Consider the following 19,424-nt stretch of genomic DNA (forward strand, 5'->3'; position numbering starts at 1 on the left):
TCCTTACATCAACAATTTTATATTAAGTTATATTAAATTTATTAATAAATTATATTAAATTAAATTTTATATTACATTCTCAAAAATTTGATGAAAGTGTTTCATTACTGCTCCGTTTATCCTTGAAATTATTTTCTATCATTTTATACATATTTTGCAATTTGTCTATATATGTGTGTATATATATATATACACACACACACATATACATATATATATATATATATATATATATATATATATATAAAATGTCTTTTTGGTTTTTTCTTTAAAAAAAAATAACCGCACTTATTAAGTTCCTAATATGTGCCAGGCACTATGTTTAATGCTTTACAAATATCTCATTCATTCTTCACAACCATCTTAGTACACAGATGCAGTTCTTTCCCCTATTTTATAGGTGAGGAGAAGGAAGCAGACAGATGTTAACTGACTTATCCAGTCATTTACCTAATGAGGGGCTGAGATGAGATTTCAACTTAGATGTTTTGTGATTCCACGTTCAGAATTTTATGAGCCAAACTGATTTCCCACATATTCCTGAAGAGCAGGTATAGCTTCTTTCTTTCTTGTTTCTTTCTTTTTTTTTGTCTGCATTCCCAGCTCCTTGTGTAATGCCTTGTATGCAATAGGTGTTCAATTAATGTTTATTGAGTTGAATTAAATCATAATGAAAAGTTGAAGGGGAAGCCATGATTAGCTCATTCCCAAAATGGCCTTAGACAGCTCAGTATTAGGCAGTTAGGTAGCACAGCAGATAGAATACTGGGTCTGGAATTAGGAACGCCTCTTTTCTAAGTTTAAATTGGGTCTCAGGTACTTAACAGTTTCATTATCCCGAGCAAGTCATTTGACCCTGTTTGTCTCAATTTGCTCATTTTTAAAATAAGCTGAAGATGGAAATGGCAAACCACTCCAATATCTTTGCCAAGAAAACCTCAAATGGGATCATAGAGTGTCAGATACATTGAAATGATCCTTTGAGAGTCAATCTGCACCCTTTTTTAATTTTTTTGAACATTTAAAAAAATGTACCCTTAATCATAATAAGTGTAGCTCCCTTTCCACCTCTGCCCTTATCTAAAAGTATAGTCAGCTAGAGTTTCATAACAATGTTTGGGATTGGATTGCTTCCAGATACATCCAGATTGCATTATGGTGGCCCTTCTTACCTCCTTGCTTTAGAGAAAGCACAATGAAAGTCCTAATGACTCAGATTTGTATGGTATGGTAACAAGGAAATTTCTGAACTAGCACTTTCAAGAAAATGCTAATAGTTATTCCTCAAACCGTAAGTTGAGGAGTAGTCAATTCCACCCTGGACTTACTCTCCTAATTCACATGAAATACTAGATGAGATTTCTAGAAGTAGCTATGTGCCACAATTGATAGAGCTCCAGATTTCCAGTCAGGAATACAAGTTCAAATCCAGGAAAATTGATAGGTAAAAAATGGGATTATCTTTGAATGATCATAGAATTTTACATTCAACCTCTCCAATATCTTCTTTTTTAGTTCAGTCAACCTGAGTCACCATGTGTCATTGTGGAAATAGGAGATACTCTTGAGTGGTCTCATGAAAGGTGGATTTAATCAAATGTCTAATAAAGACAGATAGACTGGGTTCAATTTGGAGATTTGGTAATTGCATCATGTTCATTCTCCCTCACAGGGTTCTCTTGAGCACATTGACTTTGACTTATTTCTAACTTTCTTCCAAGTGGGTTAAGTTCCTTTGTCAGCACCAAGTTAACCAAGAATATAGAACATAGAGGATTCATTACATAAAATTTTTAAAATAGAAAAAAGGATTTGTGCCTAAAATAATAAACAAAGAAACTTTCTCCTTTGCTGGGGCTCACACAGTTATTTCAGACTCATTGCCAACCCTTGTGACTAAGGATCCCACCCACTTTGACAGCCCAAGGGGTCTCAACAAGCAAACCTTGAGGGTTAATCAATACATAGCCAGCTCTATTGTTAGTCAACCTTGAAAATCTTCACAATAACTTATAAAAGGAGATATTTGTTAAGATCTCTAAGCTACAAAATTCCTATATTTAATAGGAAACTTAGGCATGAATTAGCCTAGGGTCTAATATAGAATTTTATTCTCTAGAGAGAACAGAGGAAAATGGAAGTAAGGAAAAAATAAAAATCTAAAAATGTGCAGGAATTTAGAACATATTCATGGGGCAGCTAGATGGAGCAGTGGATAGAGCACCAGCCCTGAATTCAGGAGGACCCAAGTTCAAATCTGGTCTTAGACACTTAACACTTCCTAGCTGTGTGACCCTGGGCAAGTCACTTAGCCCCAGCCTCAGAAAAACAAAACAAACAAACAAACAAAAAAAGAACATATTCATGACAGAGCCCATTCAAGATACTTTCTTGCTTCAAGATGTAAACTGTATGACTACTTTTGATGTTATATAGCTTCTAGGGGACACAACAATGATTTTGTGGTATCCTGATTTGGGGGGGACTTCTGTTCTAACAATAAGGCCGTAGTCCTAAACCTTCTGGCTTTGAAGTCTGCCTCAGGAAACTCCCACACCCAATCTGTCTGATTCTGAATAGACCACTCCTCAGTCAGATAGCTTCTGTACTCACATTAGTCTCACAGATCAAACTCCGGAGATAATTGTGAATAGACTACTATTCAGTTCATTGCTGACTGTCTGATAGATAATCTGTTGGTCAGTGATAACCAAATTACAGAGACCACTCCTCTGGCCATAAAATTAGCATGTCAATGCTAGAAAACTGAATACAGGGATCTCCTCTCTCTTGGGACTTTGCTAATTTCTTAGCCTGCTTGTAATGGCATCACAATTACAATCAAAATTTGTCCCTTGATAAGGAAATGGGTTCAAGCCTGCAAATTCTTTTGAGGCACCTTGAGACACTGGTCTGGGACTCCAAACTCTTGAGGTCTCCCCTTCCCAGCTTCAACACTTTCATCTCCATGTCACTCTAATATATACACCATCAAGAGGCAAGGCTCCCCACTGTCTTTTTTTTTGTTGTTGTTGTTGTTTGGTTTTTTTTTGTTGTTATAGAAACACTGGAAGTAGTAAAAACACTACAAAGAAATGAGGTAAACTACATTCTAACTACAACAGTGATGCCTCGTGTCATCATTACTTGTTTGTTGCTTGCTTTATACTGTTTTAGTTTTTGCCTCACAACATGAAGAATAATAAACTCTTTGGCACTGGAAGTATTAAGCAAAACCTAGATGAATGATAGTTTCTGACAGTATACTTTGAATGCCTTCAGAGGGAGATTGGTAAGGGTACTCATAAAGTCCTTTTTGAATTCTAAGTTTATCATTCTGTGACATCAATATAGGTTTCATTGTTCTATTTATTTCACTCTTTATTAGCCATGTTCCATGGTCCTAAAATTTTACTGTCCTACTTTTACTGCTTTTTCTTTTTCATTCAATTTTACTCTTTTATTTTTTATTACATATTAACTAGAATAAACTTATTTTAATAGGCCTAAGGGAATTGGATAGAGGGTTCTCTAAATCCCTGGACTTCATAATTCTGTCTGTATCATAATCTATTAATATGTCTTAAATTAATGGATTAGAGTTAAGAATAGCAGGTATCTGAGCAGGGCTTTTTAAACAATGGGCAAAGAGGTAAAACGTGATTTTATAGCACATAGTGATACATTTATAAACTTAGGACTGTATAAAGAACCAAATGTTTGTTTTGTTGAATGGCAAATGACAAGAGCATAAGGCTTAAAAGGTATAATGGCCGACAGATCTAGTTTAACTCAAAGTATAAAGAAGATTGTTTATTGCTACTTTTGGCCACTAGAGCTCTCTTAGCCAATTTAAAAGAATTTAGGATGCAAAAGGTTCCATTGGGATGGTCTGGATGAAACCTAGGACTGAGTTCTACATTTTGAAATAGTTTTTTTTTTTAAATCTCAATGGCAAAATAATAGGTTTAAATCCATTGACTTTCAGATTTGTTATTGATAGATTCACTAGATGATGTAGGAAATCTATTACTGCTTTTGTATAGTATGTTATATGCACAGATGTGGTTGTCATAAAGAGAATAAGAAAAAAATGGCCATTCAGTGCAGGACAGATATAAAAAGTAACATATTAATAATGTGTGTTCATAAGTAATAAGTCAGGAAACTTGGGCTTAGCCTGGGGTTTAATAAGAAGTTTTGTTCTCCAGAGACCTAAGGACAATAGAACTAAAGACAAAATTTTCAAAAAAATCACAGGAATTTGGACCATATTGATGACAATATCTATTCAAGAGAATTTTTAAAGTAGAGATGTATAAATAGATGATAGATTGGTAATTAGATAGGTGATAAGCAGATGATAGGTAAATAGATGAAGAGATTAGATATATACATAGATGAAAAAACAAAAATGTATCATTTACTGTGTTGTTAGCTATATTCAATCCCTGGACCTCAGCCGACTCAACCCCAGCCCCAGAAGCAACCTCAGCTCCACCCCCATTCAGGAGTGGTACTATAGAGAGTATAATCAAGATAATTGAGGAGCAGAGTTTACTTGTAACATGGGTACAGATTGCTAAACTCTTGTCCAGAGAAGTGACTTCCCTTCCTGCAGAGAGCCGACTTCCCTTCCTGCAGAGAGCTGTGTCAAGTCAGATGTAGTGCAGAGTCTTCTTCTTGAATCCTGGCTCTGAATCTCCTCCAGCTCTTATCCTTCTCCAGGCAGACTGACTTTCCAGGCCCATTGTTGCCTCTTTTTATCCTCCCAGAGAATGGGCGTGGGATAATGCAAGGGCTTCTGGGAAGAACCACTTCAGCCAATGAGCTTGCTCCTTCTATCAAGTCAACTGAGTTCTCACCTTGTAATTGTCCAGACAACCTGAATTCTCACCTTGTCACTGTCCAGACAACCTGAGTTCTCACCTAATAATCCTAACACTGTGTCAAGTACTATAGAGACAAATACAAAAACTTAATGATCTTTGTTTTCACAAAACTCATATTCTAACAGGAAGACAAATTATAAAGAAGAGCTGAAAAGTATGAATGGAGAGGGGAAGAGGAAGGAAGATATACCTAAGAACAGAAAGTAAATGGTAAGGAGGTAGAACAATGAGATAAACCCTGCCTTAATATAGTAGATTAGTGATAGGGACCAACTTTTACAATGTTTTGAAGGATCTAGCTCTTTGAGTAAATCCTTCCTTTTATCTATGTAGCTCACAAACCATCCATGTCTTATTCCAAGTGAGTCTTGACCATATCCACCTGGAAGTGATTCACAAAGCCTTTAGCTAAAGGCCTTCTTTAAATCTCTTGTGAACAGGTGTATGGCAATGTAGCATTTAGACTGCCCAATTATTGACCTTATTCTAGTGATGTCTATTTTTTAAGTTATTTTCTAGCCTAAGATCTTAAATTGTAATAACTATCTTACCTTACTGGATGGCATTTTGGAGAGAGAATCATCATAAATACCACTTTCATGTGTGTGCTTGTGTGTTTTCTTCAATGTGAGGAATTTCAATAATGTATTGTTTCATAAAATTTTCTCAACTTTTAGATAGCAAACACAATTCCAATTATTGATTTTTGCTCAATAGCTAGCTTTACTGGTATAAAGGGGAAGTATGCTTAGATGAGAGGACAAAGAAGAAAACAGCAATAACAAGAAAAGAAATTAGAGAGCTGTAAGGGACAAGAATTACAATAAAATAATCTTAATGATTGCTCTTATTTATGAATGTGTATTTTATCCAATAAAAGTTATGTTTATAACATGTTTATAGAAGTGAGAGTCTTTTTCACTCGTGGAACCAATAAAGATTCCCTACTTCTAGATCACAATTCTCTTCAAACCTTAGTATGCAAATTTTTCCAGATGTATATAATTTGTCATTCAGTCATATTTAAGTTATATCCATTTTTTCATGTCTCCATTGAGGTTTTCTTGAAAAAGGTACTAGTTTGTCATTTCCTTCTCCAGTCCATTTCAAGGAAAGGAAACTGAGGCAGACAGAGTTTAGTGACATACTTAGGGTCACAGATTCAGTATCTGAGACCACATTCGAACTCAGGAATATTTTAAGCTCTGGCACTCTATCCACTATGCCACCTAACTGTATAACTTATTAGTCATGTAAAGAATGTATATAAGCCCAGTAAAAAATTTGGGGATATTGTTATTTGTGGAGAGTGTTATATAGAGAGTGAGGATAAATAGTTAAAATAGTTTAAAATAGTTAAAAACAATTACTTTTTAGTAAAATAGCATAGCAATAAAAGTAACAACACAAGATTCCTCCAATAAACCTTGAGGTCACTATATCCTAAATAAAAATACCTACAGTGGGAAGAAAAGATATGCTTGAGCATTGTATAGAAGGCCTACACATGTGAAAACACATGACAAGCACAAGAATTGAGGGGCAATTAATGCCTTCTGATTATATAACTGTTCTGTACTCCACAATAATTATTGCAGGCCTATTCCCTGCCTGGCATTACTCTCACTGCTTTCTGCTCTGTATTACAACTGATCTTTAGGTATCCAACTGTCTTCTGGGTTACCTAATACCCTACACTGGTGATGCAATTGATTAGTAATACCACAGAGCATTCTCTAACAGTCAACTCTTTTAGCTAACTCTATGATCTACTATGGGGACTAGTGGTAGAAATATCTTGCATGTCTAAGACTGCTGATATTACAATTAATAGTCTTGAAGTTCTTTTATTCTCCCATTATGCCCCATCTATTGTCTTTAGCTGAAGAACTATCATTAAAACAACCTATTCCTCTGTTCTCCCTCTACAGGTTGTTATTGTGAGTAAATCTTTCCCCTGAACTACAGCTCTTCTCAAACAGCTCATTTAACTAGTGCTTTTGGAACTCTTCCAGTCTTCCATTTCAGTCAGTGGTTGCCAAGATTTTTTCTTTATCCAGGCTGCTCAAAGAATACGACAGATGCCCAGCATAACCCAGCATAAAACTATATCTACTTTTTTTTTTTTTTTTTTTTTTTTTTGTGCTGAGCTATTGGGCTTGTGAGTTGCCCAGGGTCACACAGCTAGGAAACCTCAAATCTGAGACCAGATTTGAACTCAGGTCATCCTGACTTCAAGGCTGCAATCTATCCACTGTGCCACCTAGCTGTCCCAACTATATCTACTTTTAAAACTTTTAAAAATTCTTCTTCTCCATAATATCTTATTGAAATTCCTCAGTGCAGTTCACATCTTTCTTACAGTCAGAAACCTATTTTAATTCTTAGTTCTTATTATAACTGTCTGTCTGGGACAAAATCCCCAGGGCTATTCTTCCTTAAAACAAAAATAAATTGAGTGAAACTGTTGAGGAAACGGTTTTATCTATTCTGTTTTGCTCAATTCTATTTGAATTCCAAAAATTGGTCTTGTTAGTGAAATCTAAAAATGTGGGAGGCTGTCGTCCCATTCCACATCAAATCACAACTTTGCCTCTCTATACTGAAATAAATCTTTGGTTGATTTAGTTAAATAGATTTTTGTTGCTTTCTCAATTGCTAATTTTTTTTTCTCTTTCACTCTTTTTTTTAAATCAAGAAAAATAGATTCTCTCCCCACCTCCCCACTGTGTGTGTGTGTGTGGTAGGGTAAGGAACCGAAAGAAAGCAGCACCAGAGATTAGATTACCAACAAACGTATGATTTCTACCTGTTTTGAGAAAAGTCACAAGGACTGTTTTTGAGTCATCTGATCAAATCAGTAGTGTTCAGAATCACTAAAGCACTTCAACTATTCATATCTGAGAGTAGTTTGTAACTTCTAGGTAAGACAAAAACTGATTGCCCTTTCCCTTAACATAGATACACATGTCTTTTTTTTTTTTTTATTCCATTATGTTGTAATCATCATTAGTAGTTGCAGCAATATTATTAAGCCATCTATTTTGTACTGAATTAACTTCATGACTTATGAATATGGTTTGGATGTTAAATGTTAGTTTGTGTGAACAATTCTAAGTGTGTGTGTGTGTGTGTGTGTGTGTGTGTGTGTGTGTGTGTGTAATTCATACTTTTCATATTTCTTAAATCTGCCATCATCTGAGTTTAGGGTAGGCTGGGTTTAGTGGAGGTAGTGATGGAAAGATGAGTGACTCCATAACTGTATACATTAAAATTACACATTAGAGAAGCCAGAAAGACCAGAAATGTGAATAGTAAGAGGTAGAAGCTAAAGATTACTGGCCTTTAGATTCCAGATAGGGAATATCAACTGTTCAAAGCAGCATGCAATAATGGAAAACATATATACACATATATAAAAGTATATTGACTTTTGAGGATTTGAGAATACAGTTCAATTGGACAATTTCAGATGTTAATCAGAATCATAGCATTCTAGAGCTAGAAATTGTCTTAGAAGTCATCTGGCTCTACTCCTTCATTTCGTTGATTAGGAAATTGCTTAAGGTGGTTACTAACTAATAGCTACCTAACAACTAGTTACTGGCAGGTCTAGGACTAGAGCCAATGGATTGTTGTTTTTGTTCCTTTCTCCCTCTAATTCTTGGTCCAGAATACTTTGTATCATTCTCTCTGTCCCTCTCTGTGTACCTTTCTGTCTCTGGCTCTGTGTCTCTTTGACTTTGGGTCTTTTTGTGTCTCTGTATCTCTCTGGCTCTGGCGCTCTCTTTCAAAAAAAAAATATTACACAAACACACAGCGTATGTGACTTGTGACATATTGAGAAAGCTTCATTATTACAGTGGACAAAAGTAAAAGCAATTTTAGCTGACTACCAGACTACATGTAATCTATTGCTACCTATACAGAAGACAACCAATTTTGCCAATCCTACTCCTAAGAGTTTAATTCTCAAAATCTAATTCTCTAGATCTATCAAGTAATCTGACAGTATAAAATGTGAAAATGTGTTTCATTATCTGAGAAAACATACACTCTGCCTACTTTGTATTTTTTTTGAAGACAATTGGTTTTAAGGGTCACACAGCTAGTGAGTGAGATCCGATTTGAATTTGGATCCTCTTGATTTCAGGGTAGCTACTCTATCCTCTGTACCAACCAGCTATCTCCCTATGATGTGTTATCTAGGCTAATCTCTTACACAGGCAAAGTAAAGGGTCGGCCTAAGATGAAGAATATTTTATCTTTAATATAACTCAGGGGCTGAGAAGTTAACATGAGAGCTAAATGGAAGTCTTCCACACAAGAGCATGGAAATGTATACTTAAAGAATTTGTGACCATCAGAGTTAATGGAAAATTATAGCAGCACTATGGGACTGGAGATGGAAGATGTGCTCAGTTTTCAGAAAAGTAATGAAGGGTAATTCAAACTGAGAAATCAGAATCTTTGGATTTCATATTAGTTTCATACTAGAGTATCAAGAGTATCAAAGGGGCAATATTTGAGCACTTAACAAATGTTCTTAGAAAGTGATTATAAACTAGTATGAGTTCTTCTCAAGAAGATTATTAGACTAAACTAAGGGAATATAATGGTCATAGCATATCAGAATTTCTGGAAGATATCTTGCAAAAATTTTCATAAAATCCACTTAGCTGAGCTTTATAGATTTGGATGTAATAATAATATGGGTGAATTTGGAATCAATCAACTGATTGGATTCAAAGAGTAGGAATTAATAGATTGAAGACAATCTGGAGAGGATGGTTCTATTGCCATCCAGAGTGATGCAGGCATATGCCTTTGACCCATTTCTATTCAATATTTTATTGAAGAATTTATAGGCATAAATAGCATGCTAATCTGTAGTATGCTTTCTAAATCCCCCCAAATGTACTATGCTTTCTAAACTCCCCCACACTGGGGTTTCAAAATATTGCACCTGGCCTAGCTCTCTGGAGGATCTCTGGTCCAACCAGAGTCCTTGGTCTTAGTGGAGAAGTGATGAGGCAAGACTCCTGTGGAGTCAATTTATTATAAATTCTCTCATCCTTATATACCCTAATACCCTTATATAATATGTATATGTTATATAATAATGTGTATGCACTAACTATATACTGTGAACTTGTGGGACCACATAAACAACTTGCTATTATATGTAGATTGTCACTTGGCATCACTCTTTGCCACCTGGTATCACTTTTTCCACCTGGCATCACTCTGCTTCAATTACAATACAGATTGTCACTGCCTCCTGACTTCTCAGGAAAGCTGAGAGTCCTTAGGGGAGAAGGGGAGCTGAACCAGACATTGTTAGCAGGTATAGAACATTGCAAATAATGGCAGATTGTTTTTCAATGTATTAATTAATTTTCTTGAAATTTTTTTCTCTTTTCTTTCTAAATACATCATTATATTTCTCTATAAGGATAGAAAAGGATTGACATAGGGGAAATTTTAATATTGGGAAAACAAAAGATCAATAAAATTTTATTTAAAAAAAAAAAGAATGTTCATTTCATGAGGTAAGGGCCTGTTTTGCTTATTCATGTTTTGTGTTCCCAATATTTATCATCATGTCTGGTACCTACAAAATCCTTCATAAATGTTTTTTTTAATTTCATTAAGCAAATATGTTGATAGTTTGGGGGAAAAAAACCAGGGTTTCAAGCCAGATTGCATCCAAAACAATTACCAAATTGGTAACCGATCTTGAAATTATACATGAAAAGATCTGTGGCATGATCCAGGTATATTTCAACCTGAAGAAATAAATACTTTGGGCTTATCTTGACAAGTTTTAAAACTTTTAAAGGATTCTCCCATAGAAGAGGGATTTAATTTGTTTTACTTGATCTCAAAGAGCAAAACATATATCAATGAGTCATTGTTTTAAGGAAGCAGATTTTGAATAAATACAAAGAATATCTTGAGCTATAAAAAATGTAAAATGTTGCCTAAGAAGGTAGTAAGTTCTCTGGTACTAGATATCTTCTAACAAGCCTGAGTACTTCATTACTATGGTGTAGATAGGATTCATGTATTGGGCAGCTTTCAAATTCTGGTTCTGATACTGCCTATATGATTTTAGACAAACTACTTGACTTCCCTAAAGACCTCAGTTTCCTCATCTGTAAAATGAGAAAGTTGGATAAAATGATCTCTAAAAACTAAATCTATGCTCCTATAATCTATACTCTGAATATATTCAGAAAGTTTGCTAGTCAAAACATATTCCCTAAAACATAAAATTCATTAGAGTAAAAAATATAGCTATTCTGTTAGATGATAAATTATCATGTCCCCAAAAATCATTGTTTTAAAGGAGATTTATGGGTACTTTAATAATTCAGACTGATTTTTGAATCAAGAAGGCTAAAGAAGTATCTCAGATATATTGTTGCTAATTCATTTTCTTTTTTTGTGGGATAAAGGAAGGGATCTAGAAAATGTAGTGTGCAACACAAATAGTATGGCTAGCATTCTATCACCTTATGGCAAAGATTGAGAAAGATTGTTCCCTTTTATAGTGTTCTCTCTGTGTGCTCTTTCTGACTCCATAGGTTCTAGATTGCATCTCCAAATTCTGTTTTTCCCCCCTTCTTCTATTCTTTAAAAAAATTCTCAAATGAAGGAAAACAAAAATTAGCATTTCCATATATTTTGTGTAATTGGAGATGATTATACATGAATCCCCACTATATAAAACCCTTTCTCTCAGAACTGCTTTCCAACAATTCCTTTCCTTACATGCCTTGTGATTTGCATGTGATACCTCGTGAGTTTTGGCTTGGCCTGGCATAGTACACCTTTGGATCATGGCTTGGACTATATATGTTTTTTAACCAGAAGGATTCTTTCCCTCAGCCTTATTAAATGAAGGCTAGAATTAACCTTACATTTCTTCTCCCTCTCTCTGGAGAGATAAAGAGAACATGAAATCTGACAATGTGATTTCCTCATCATTAAAATATGACACAAAAATTCAAAGGTTGGCATTTTCAGTCTCATCATAATTCCTGCTTTTAAGATACTGCCTGTGCTGCTTCTTTTTTCCCTTGCTTTTCCTAGAGTCTTATACAGTATCCTTGAGGCCAAATCATTGGAGAATACATTTACACATATGTGTAGTCTTTTTGTATGATATGGACTCTTCCAGAGTGATAACTATCTATAAAAGTGAAGAGTGGTAGAAGTCTAGACTTGGAGTCTGGATACTTGAATAATTCCTCTCAGATATTTGCTAGTTGCATAATTGTAGGCATGATCACTGATCCTCTCAAAGCTTTGTTTCCTTACAATGCATATAATAATCCTTGAATTACCTATCTGAGTGTGATTGTGAAGAAAGCAATTATTAAAATTTAAAGAACTATATAAATGTGTTGTTAGAGTAAGTACTCATCTAAATCTTATGGATTAATTTAGAAAGAATAGTTTGCATTATAGAATTCTTCATCCATGTACAAGGAACAAAGAATATCTTAGTTCATCTCTCTGACTCTAGGAATATCTGATACCTTTGGAATCCATGATCAATTCTCAATGGATTTCCTTATATCCTTAAAAAAAATAGGATAAGGAGCAGGATCCCTGATTTCATTAGTATGAAGACATGCCTTTTACGAGTAACAATGAACATCTCTGTAGCCGTAACTCTTAAAGAATTGTCTAAGCACTCTGAGAACTTAGGTAACATGAATAGTGTCACTCAAACAATGTGTCAGAAAAGATTTAAACCCATGTATTCCCTGATGGCTCTCTATATAGTATGCCACACTATTTCTATCTTAAAAAACAATTTTCCTTATTAAATCATAAAATTATAGATCTAAATTTGGAAGGAACATCAAAGACTCTCTACTTCAAACCTTTCTTATTTGACATATGAAGGAGGTTATGACTTTTAACCAAACTCACAAAAGTAGAAAGCTTGACAGGTAGAATTTGAACTGTACATATGTGTAGAGGATGTGCCAGAAACCCTAATGTCTCAAAAATATTTTGTCTTATTTTCAAAATTGTATATAAATAAAATTTAGTCAATAAAAATTAAATTTCATTTAATTATTTTTCATTTTGAAGAATAAACTGTCCTTTATCATTCACTATTCAATAAACTTTTTCCTAAAACAAATGAATAATATTTCTTAGGTGTACACCATATTGATATGTGATGAGCAAGCCTGTGCTTATTATATTTTTCTTCATTCTAGAAAAATTGGACTATTCTTGGCCCCTTATTCATTCTCTGTGCTCTTATGAAAATTTCTGGAATGTATTCCTTTCCTCTTGTCAGTCATTTCTACCCAGACTTTAGAAACTAAATAGAATGCCACTTCTTCCCTCATGTCTTTATGAATCCTGACTCTTGATAATGTTCCTTTTACTTGGGATTCACATGGAAATTTTTCTTTCTTTGTTTTTTTTTTTTCTTTTCCCAGATACTGACTTTGATGTATTTTGGTGTCATATATTGAGTACTACTTCCAGTGATTAGAACACATGGATATCTATCCATACTTTCTCAGCCTGTGTTGTTTCCATATCTTTCTCTAAATGTCCCATAGAAGATATATTCTTTGCACTTATGACTTTGCTCTGGATTTTTCTATATGTTATTGATACCCACATCATACTTCAATATTTAGGCCATCCAGCTCTGATCTCTCGTTCTTGTGATAAGAAAATCCCATCTTTATTTCTTGTCATGTTCTTGATGATGAGACTGTTATGCCACCTTTGAAGCAAAATATCATTAATAATGGACTTAGTAACAATAAACCACACTTAAGTGCTCCATTGCCCTTTTGATTGCCTACAATCCTGATTAACCTGATACAAGAGAGTTCTGTGATTTGTAACCATGCAGTACAAATCAGAGAACATTAATGTGAAAAGAAAGGTCTTGGCAGTAGGAAGTAGTTTGGGTGCCACCTGAAGAAGCTGTTTAATTTCTGAAAAGATTCAACATTCTCACTTCTTCCTGATTTATGTTGGGTCCAGTTAATTCTGGAAGATCATTCCAAGTAAAAATAATGATTAAGTCAATGGACTATTATTTTATAATTTAGGCCAAAATAATTACAATTATTTTGTAATTTAATCCAAACTTTTTAAATCTCATAACCTCTATCTGTTAAATAAAATGATCACAAATCTTTAAAATGTTTGTTTCTAAATTATGCACATGCAGTTATATTATCTGCATTGTAAAATGCATTAAAATAAATTTGAAATTATAATGATGAAATCAACATGTTAAAAAAGCTTTTTTTAAGGGAGAGCAACATGATTAAAAATGCTTAATTTAAAAAAAATAGTTTTGGTTTAACATTTGGTGATAGAGATTCAAAGGTAAGGTTCTAAGAAAAAATTGATTTTGATACTTAGTTTTAATGAATATTTTAATTTAAAAAGATTTCACCAAATATATAGACCCAAGTGGAAGAGTACATCATAGGCTACATATAATAATCACAATACTTGCTTTCTATCTCATCCACCAATTATGTAAAATTTTTGGTTTAAAAATTAGGCTAGTAAATTTACATCTTCCTAAATGTATATGTGTAGTATTGGGTGGGAGGAAGAAGTAGCCTATTCTCTTAATGTCAGATCCAAGATCTAGAGAGTGGTTGTTCCATTGGTGAAGTAGGCAATATCAGGGTGGCTGGCAAGATGCTTTGTATGTCCTAATACAAAGTTTGAAAGGTAAGGTCCTAAGAGCAATTAATTTTGATACTTAGTTTTAATGAATGTCAACTAAAAAGATATTCCATAAAGATCCATAGACCATTGATATAAGCACCATTCATTCTTCATTCACTTTTCCTCCCACTTATAAATCACAGAGTCAATTTCGTTTATGGCCATTGGTCTTATTGGGATGTCCCTATAATTTTCAAGGGATTGACCTTGTCACTAAAATATCGTTTTCAATCAGGAATTTTTGGAAGATAAATAATAAACAATAATAATTCCACTAATATTTTGTTTTTTAGATTTCACTTACTAATAATAGTCTGATCATTGGACAAATATAACTGATTGTAGCTATTAACCAACGTAGTATTATCTTAACATAAGCTTGAGAGACATATTTAAGATCATTTCATGTTTTGCTGAGTCAAAAAAATAAGACTGTAGAATGCTAGATTTAGAATTAAAAGAGACCTTAGAAAGCATTTAATTTATTCCACATAGTCTAGACTGAGACCAGTGAGATTAATTGATGTATCCAGTCACACAGTAAGAAGCAAACCTAGGATTCAAATCCAAATCTAAAGTTTCAACATCTGATAGAGTTTCTATTATATCATACTTGCTTTCCAAAGTGGTTGTTTTGTTTTTAATCAACAATTAGCAAAGCAGGATTTTGTGCTTTTTACCCATCTATATTATGTGTGTTGACTTTGGAAATGTACTCTACTATGGATAATCATCACTAAAGCTTGATTTGTACCATATAATTTTAGAAAAGACATCCTTGAGGTATGGGTAAACCTTTTCACAAAGAAATGAGAGATAATAAAGTGGAGACATGGCTTGGTGATAGTTCTTATCTTTTCTCTCTGTCTTTGAGATATGTTGAAAATCAATAAACAAGTGATATTAAAATTGTGACACTCCCCAGAATGAATTTCTTTAGTGTGTATTTATTCAGGTGCATCTGTTCTTCCTGACTTCATTTCCTTGAGTACCATTTTCATATAAGTCAGATATCAGGTTGAGTATTTAGATTCTAAATATAGTAGTTCCACTGTCATTGACAATGAGTAAAGTTCATTACATAAATTCTGAAATATCTATTCCATTCATACATGTATGTATGTATGTACATATAATTGCATAAAGTGATCCTTTAAAGTTCGGAATGCCTATATAAATACTTGAAGGTTATCTCATGCTAAATTATTTGCAAATTATTTTCCCCTCAATTGTTTTTTCTCATTTTTTTAGCTTATGCTCTTCCTCTATCATTCTCCTTTATGCTATTTCTAATAAGCTTTTATTCTAAATAATGTATTCTGTAATTCTGTGTTGCTTTTGGCTTTCTTTCATGTTTTCTATTGACAGAGAACTGGCATGTTTGTTGGCTAAAGTAGTTTGTAGGTTCTTTGGGGTTCTTTATGATAATAGATTTACATATATTAAACTGCCTTATTAAGTGTAGATAATTGATAGACAAAACAATCCAGCAAAAAAGCCTCCCAGAAGCTTTGTCACCCCCTTTGCTACATGTGCTCCAGGCTTTAATGTACTGTCTCTTGATGTACTTGAAGAAAAATGTGTCATAGATTTTGGAGGGTATAATATTTTGTACTAATCAAACTGTCCTTATGATATTATTGCATTAAATACACTTAAATAAAATTAATTAAGTTTGTCAGCTAATTTATAATAATTGGACTTTATAACATTAGAAAACAATCCCTAACTGCTCCAGGATAACTCTCAGAATTCTCAGGGCAGCAGCAGCAGACATCTTCTGGTCGTCTAGTTTGCCAGTGTCAATATCATTTAAGTGATTGAGCCCAGAATTTGTGCCATATGAGAAAAATAATGGTGATCTTGGAAAAAAGATAATACAACATATCTCCTTCTTCCAGGCAGAGAGATAGGGGATGCCTAAAGCAAAATCCTTAAGATGTTGTCATATATTATCACTATATATTGAGTGTTTTTGTTCAATTTTCTGTTATAAAAGAGACATCAGTCTGGGAAAGTGAGAGATTTCCTTCACCTCCAGAAGTTACTGTAGGTAAAAGAAAATCCCCAGAAAAGTCATTTGAATTATTTTTAAAACAAGTATATTATTCTTGCCAATTAACAAGCATTTAAAAAATTCTGTCCTTCCCATTATCTCCTCATTGAGCAATTAAAAAAAAAAAGCCCAAATACATAGAGGCATACATCATTCAGAAAAATAGGTTTATACATTAACCATGTCCAAAAAAAGTGTCTCTAAGGCACAATAATATTCTATTAATTCATATACCACTATGTGTTTAGTTATTCCAAATAAGATCTCCTCTTAGTTTGTTTTTTTTTTTTTTTTCCTGAGGCTGGGGTCGGTCACACAGCTAGGAAGTGTTAAGTGATGATACCAGATTTGAACTTGGGTCCTCTTAAATTCAAGGCTAGTGCTCTATCCACTGCACCACCCAGCTGCTCCTCCTCTTAGTCTCAAATTTTTGAATATCTCCAAAAAGACTGCAATAAATTTGATAGAAAATGTACATATGTACATATATCTGTGTGTATATAATTTCTATATATATATATATATATAATATAGTTTTTATGTATATGTGTCTATATTTTTCTATGTATATGTGTGTAAATATAGAGAGAAAAAGAGAAAGAGAGATAGAGACAGATAGAGACAGATGCAGAGATATACAAATATAGATAAATATTATATAGATGATAGATATACACATATAAACACATATTTTAATATGGATCTTTTTTAAAACTTTCTTTTAAATTTGAAACGAGTTTCTGTGATAAAGATCGTATTTCTAAATATATATTAGAAAGTGATTGAAATTTATAAGACAAAAAGACTATAAGAGTATTCCCTGATATATCAATGGTTAAATGATAGAGTATAAAAGATTCCAAGTTATCAACAATCATATAAAAATACTAGCAACTAGAGAAAAGCAAATTGATATACTTTTGAAGCAAGTAATGAACTGGCAAAGAATACAAAAGAGAAAATAATAAATGTTGGGTTACTGTGGAGAAACAAGTATGCTGTTTCTTTGTTAATGGTGTTGTAAATCAATCCAGCCATTCTACTAATTTCTAGCTATACCCAGAAAGTTATCAAACACTGCATAACTTTTGATCTAACTATTCTAGACCTCTACCTCCAAATAAATTTAATCTTTATCAAAGAAATCTGCTGCAAAAATTTTCCTACAGTTAATTATATACTTCCTAATTTCAACAAATTTCAACAATGTAACTATGTTTAACAATCCATACTAAAAGAATTTCCATCTTTGCCCTCCTAATTTTTGATTATGGTTTTTGTATATTTCATATATTCATTTAGAGCTCATCTTAACATATGGTGTGAGATATTAGTCTAAATGCAATTTTTGTCAGATTGATTTCCAACAATTACCATCAAACCGTGTGTCCATAACTTCAATATTTGGTATAATTTGTTTTTTTCCAAAACATAGTACTATCACTTCCAGCTCTAAATTTAAAAGCCTATGGTCTTATGCACATTGTTTCCTATATATTATATTCCTATTCTCTTCCACTGATCATCCACTCTATTTTTTAACTGATACCAAATAATTTCAATGACTATTCTTTAATAACACACAAATATGTATGCATGCACATACATATGCATACACACACATATATATGGTTTATAGTATTGTATTTTTCCAAATACATGCAAAGATAGCTTTTAGCATTCACTTTTGCAAAAGCTTGTGTTCCAAATTTTTCTCCCTCTCCTCTTCTTTCCCCCTCTCTAAGACAGCAAGCAATCCAACAAGGGTTAAACAATACATAGGTGTGTATGTGTATATAGCTATATATTTTAGAGATGTATATATGTGAATACTATCTGGAGGTATATATACTAAGATGTTATTTATCTTTTATTCCTTGATATTGATTACCTTCTTTTTTTTTTAAGCTCACTACAATTTTTTTTCTTCTGGAGTTTGGTTAATATGGAACTGAATAGGTAAATTAGGCCAACTAAAAACATAATGGATAGAGTGCCAGGCCTGGAGTAGAAAGATTCACATTGCTAGGTTCAAATCTGGCCTCAGACCTAGCTATATATGATCCTGAGCAAGTCACAATCCTGTTTGCCTCTATTTCCCCATCAGTAAAATGAACTAGAGAAGAAAATAGTAAACCACCCCTGTATTCCTGCTAAGAAAACACCAAATGCGGGTCACAAAGAATCAGACATGACTGAAAAATAACTGAACAACAATGAATAGCTAAATTTATTTATGTAGTATTGTCATTTTTGACCATGAACAATTTCTACTTATCTAATTAGTTCCATCTTTATTTCCATGAATTGTTTTTATAGACTTATTTAAATAGTTTGTGTGTCTTGGTTGGGAGTCCCAATATCTGTAGTTATTTTAAATGAAATCTTTTTTTCTATCACTTTTTTCTGGATTTTGTTGGTTTACAGAAATATTGATGATTTGTGGGAGCCTCATATTTTGTCTTGAAACTTTACTGGTTATTAATTGTTTCAATTAATGAATAACATGTAATGAAAAGAAGCTGTGACATGAATTGCTATGGATATTAAGATGAGGATAATGTCATTCAAGGGCATGATCTGTTTATTCCTCTTACATTGTAAAAGGAATACCATGTAGCCAAGGTCCTCTTTGCACATGGTAGTTATTAAATGAATGCTTGTTAAATAGAATTTAATCAAGTGTTTGATTTACCTTCTATATAAATATAGGTTATATATAAATTATATATTATAAT

The sequence above is a fragment of the Sminthopsis crassicaudata genome, chromosome 2, assembly GCF_048593235.1.
Source record: "Sminthopsis crassicaudata isolate SCR6 chromosome 2, ASM4859323v1, whole genome shotgun sequence".
Classification (NCBI taxonomy): Eukaryota; Metazoa; Chordata; class Mammalia; order Dasyuromorphia; family Dasyuridae; genus Sminthopsis; species Sminthopsis crassicaudata.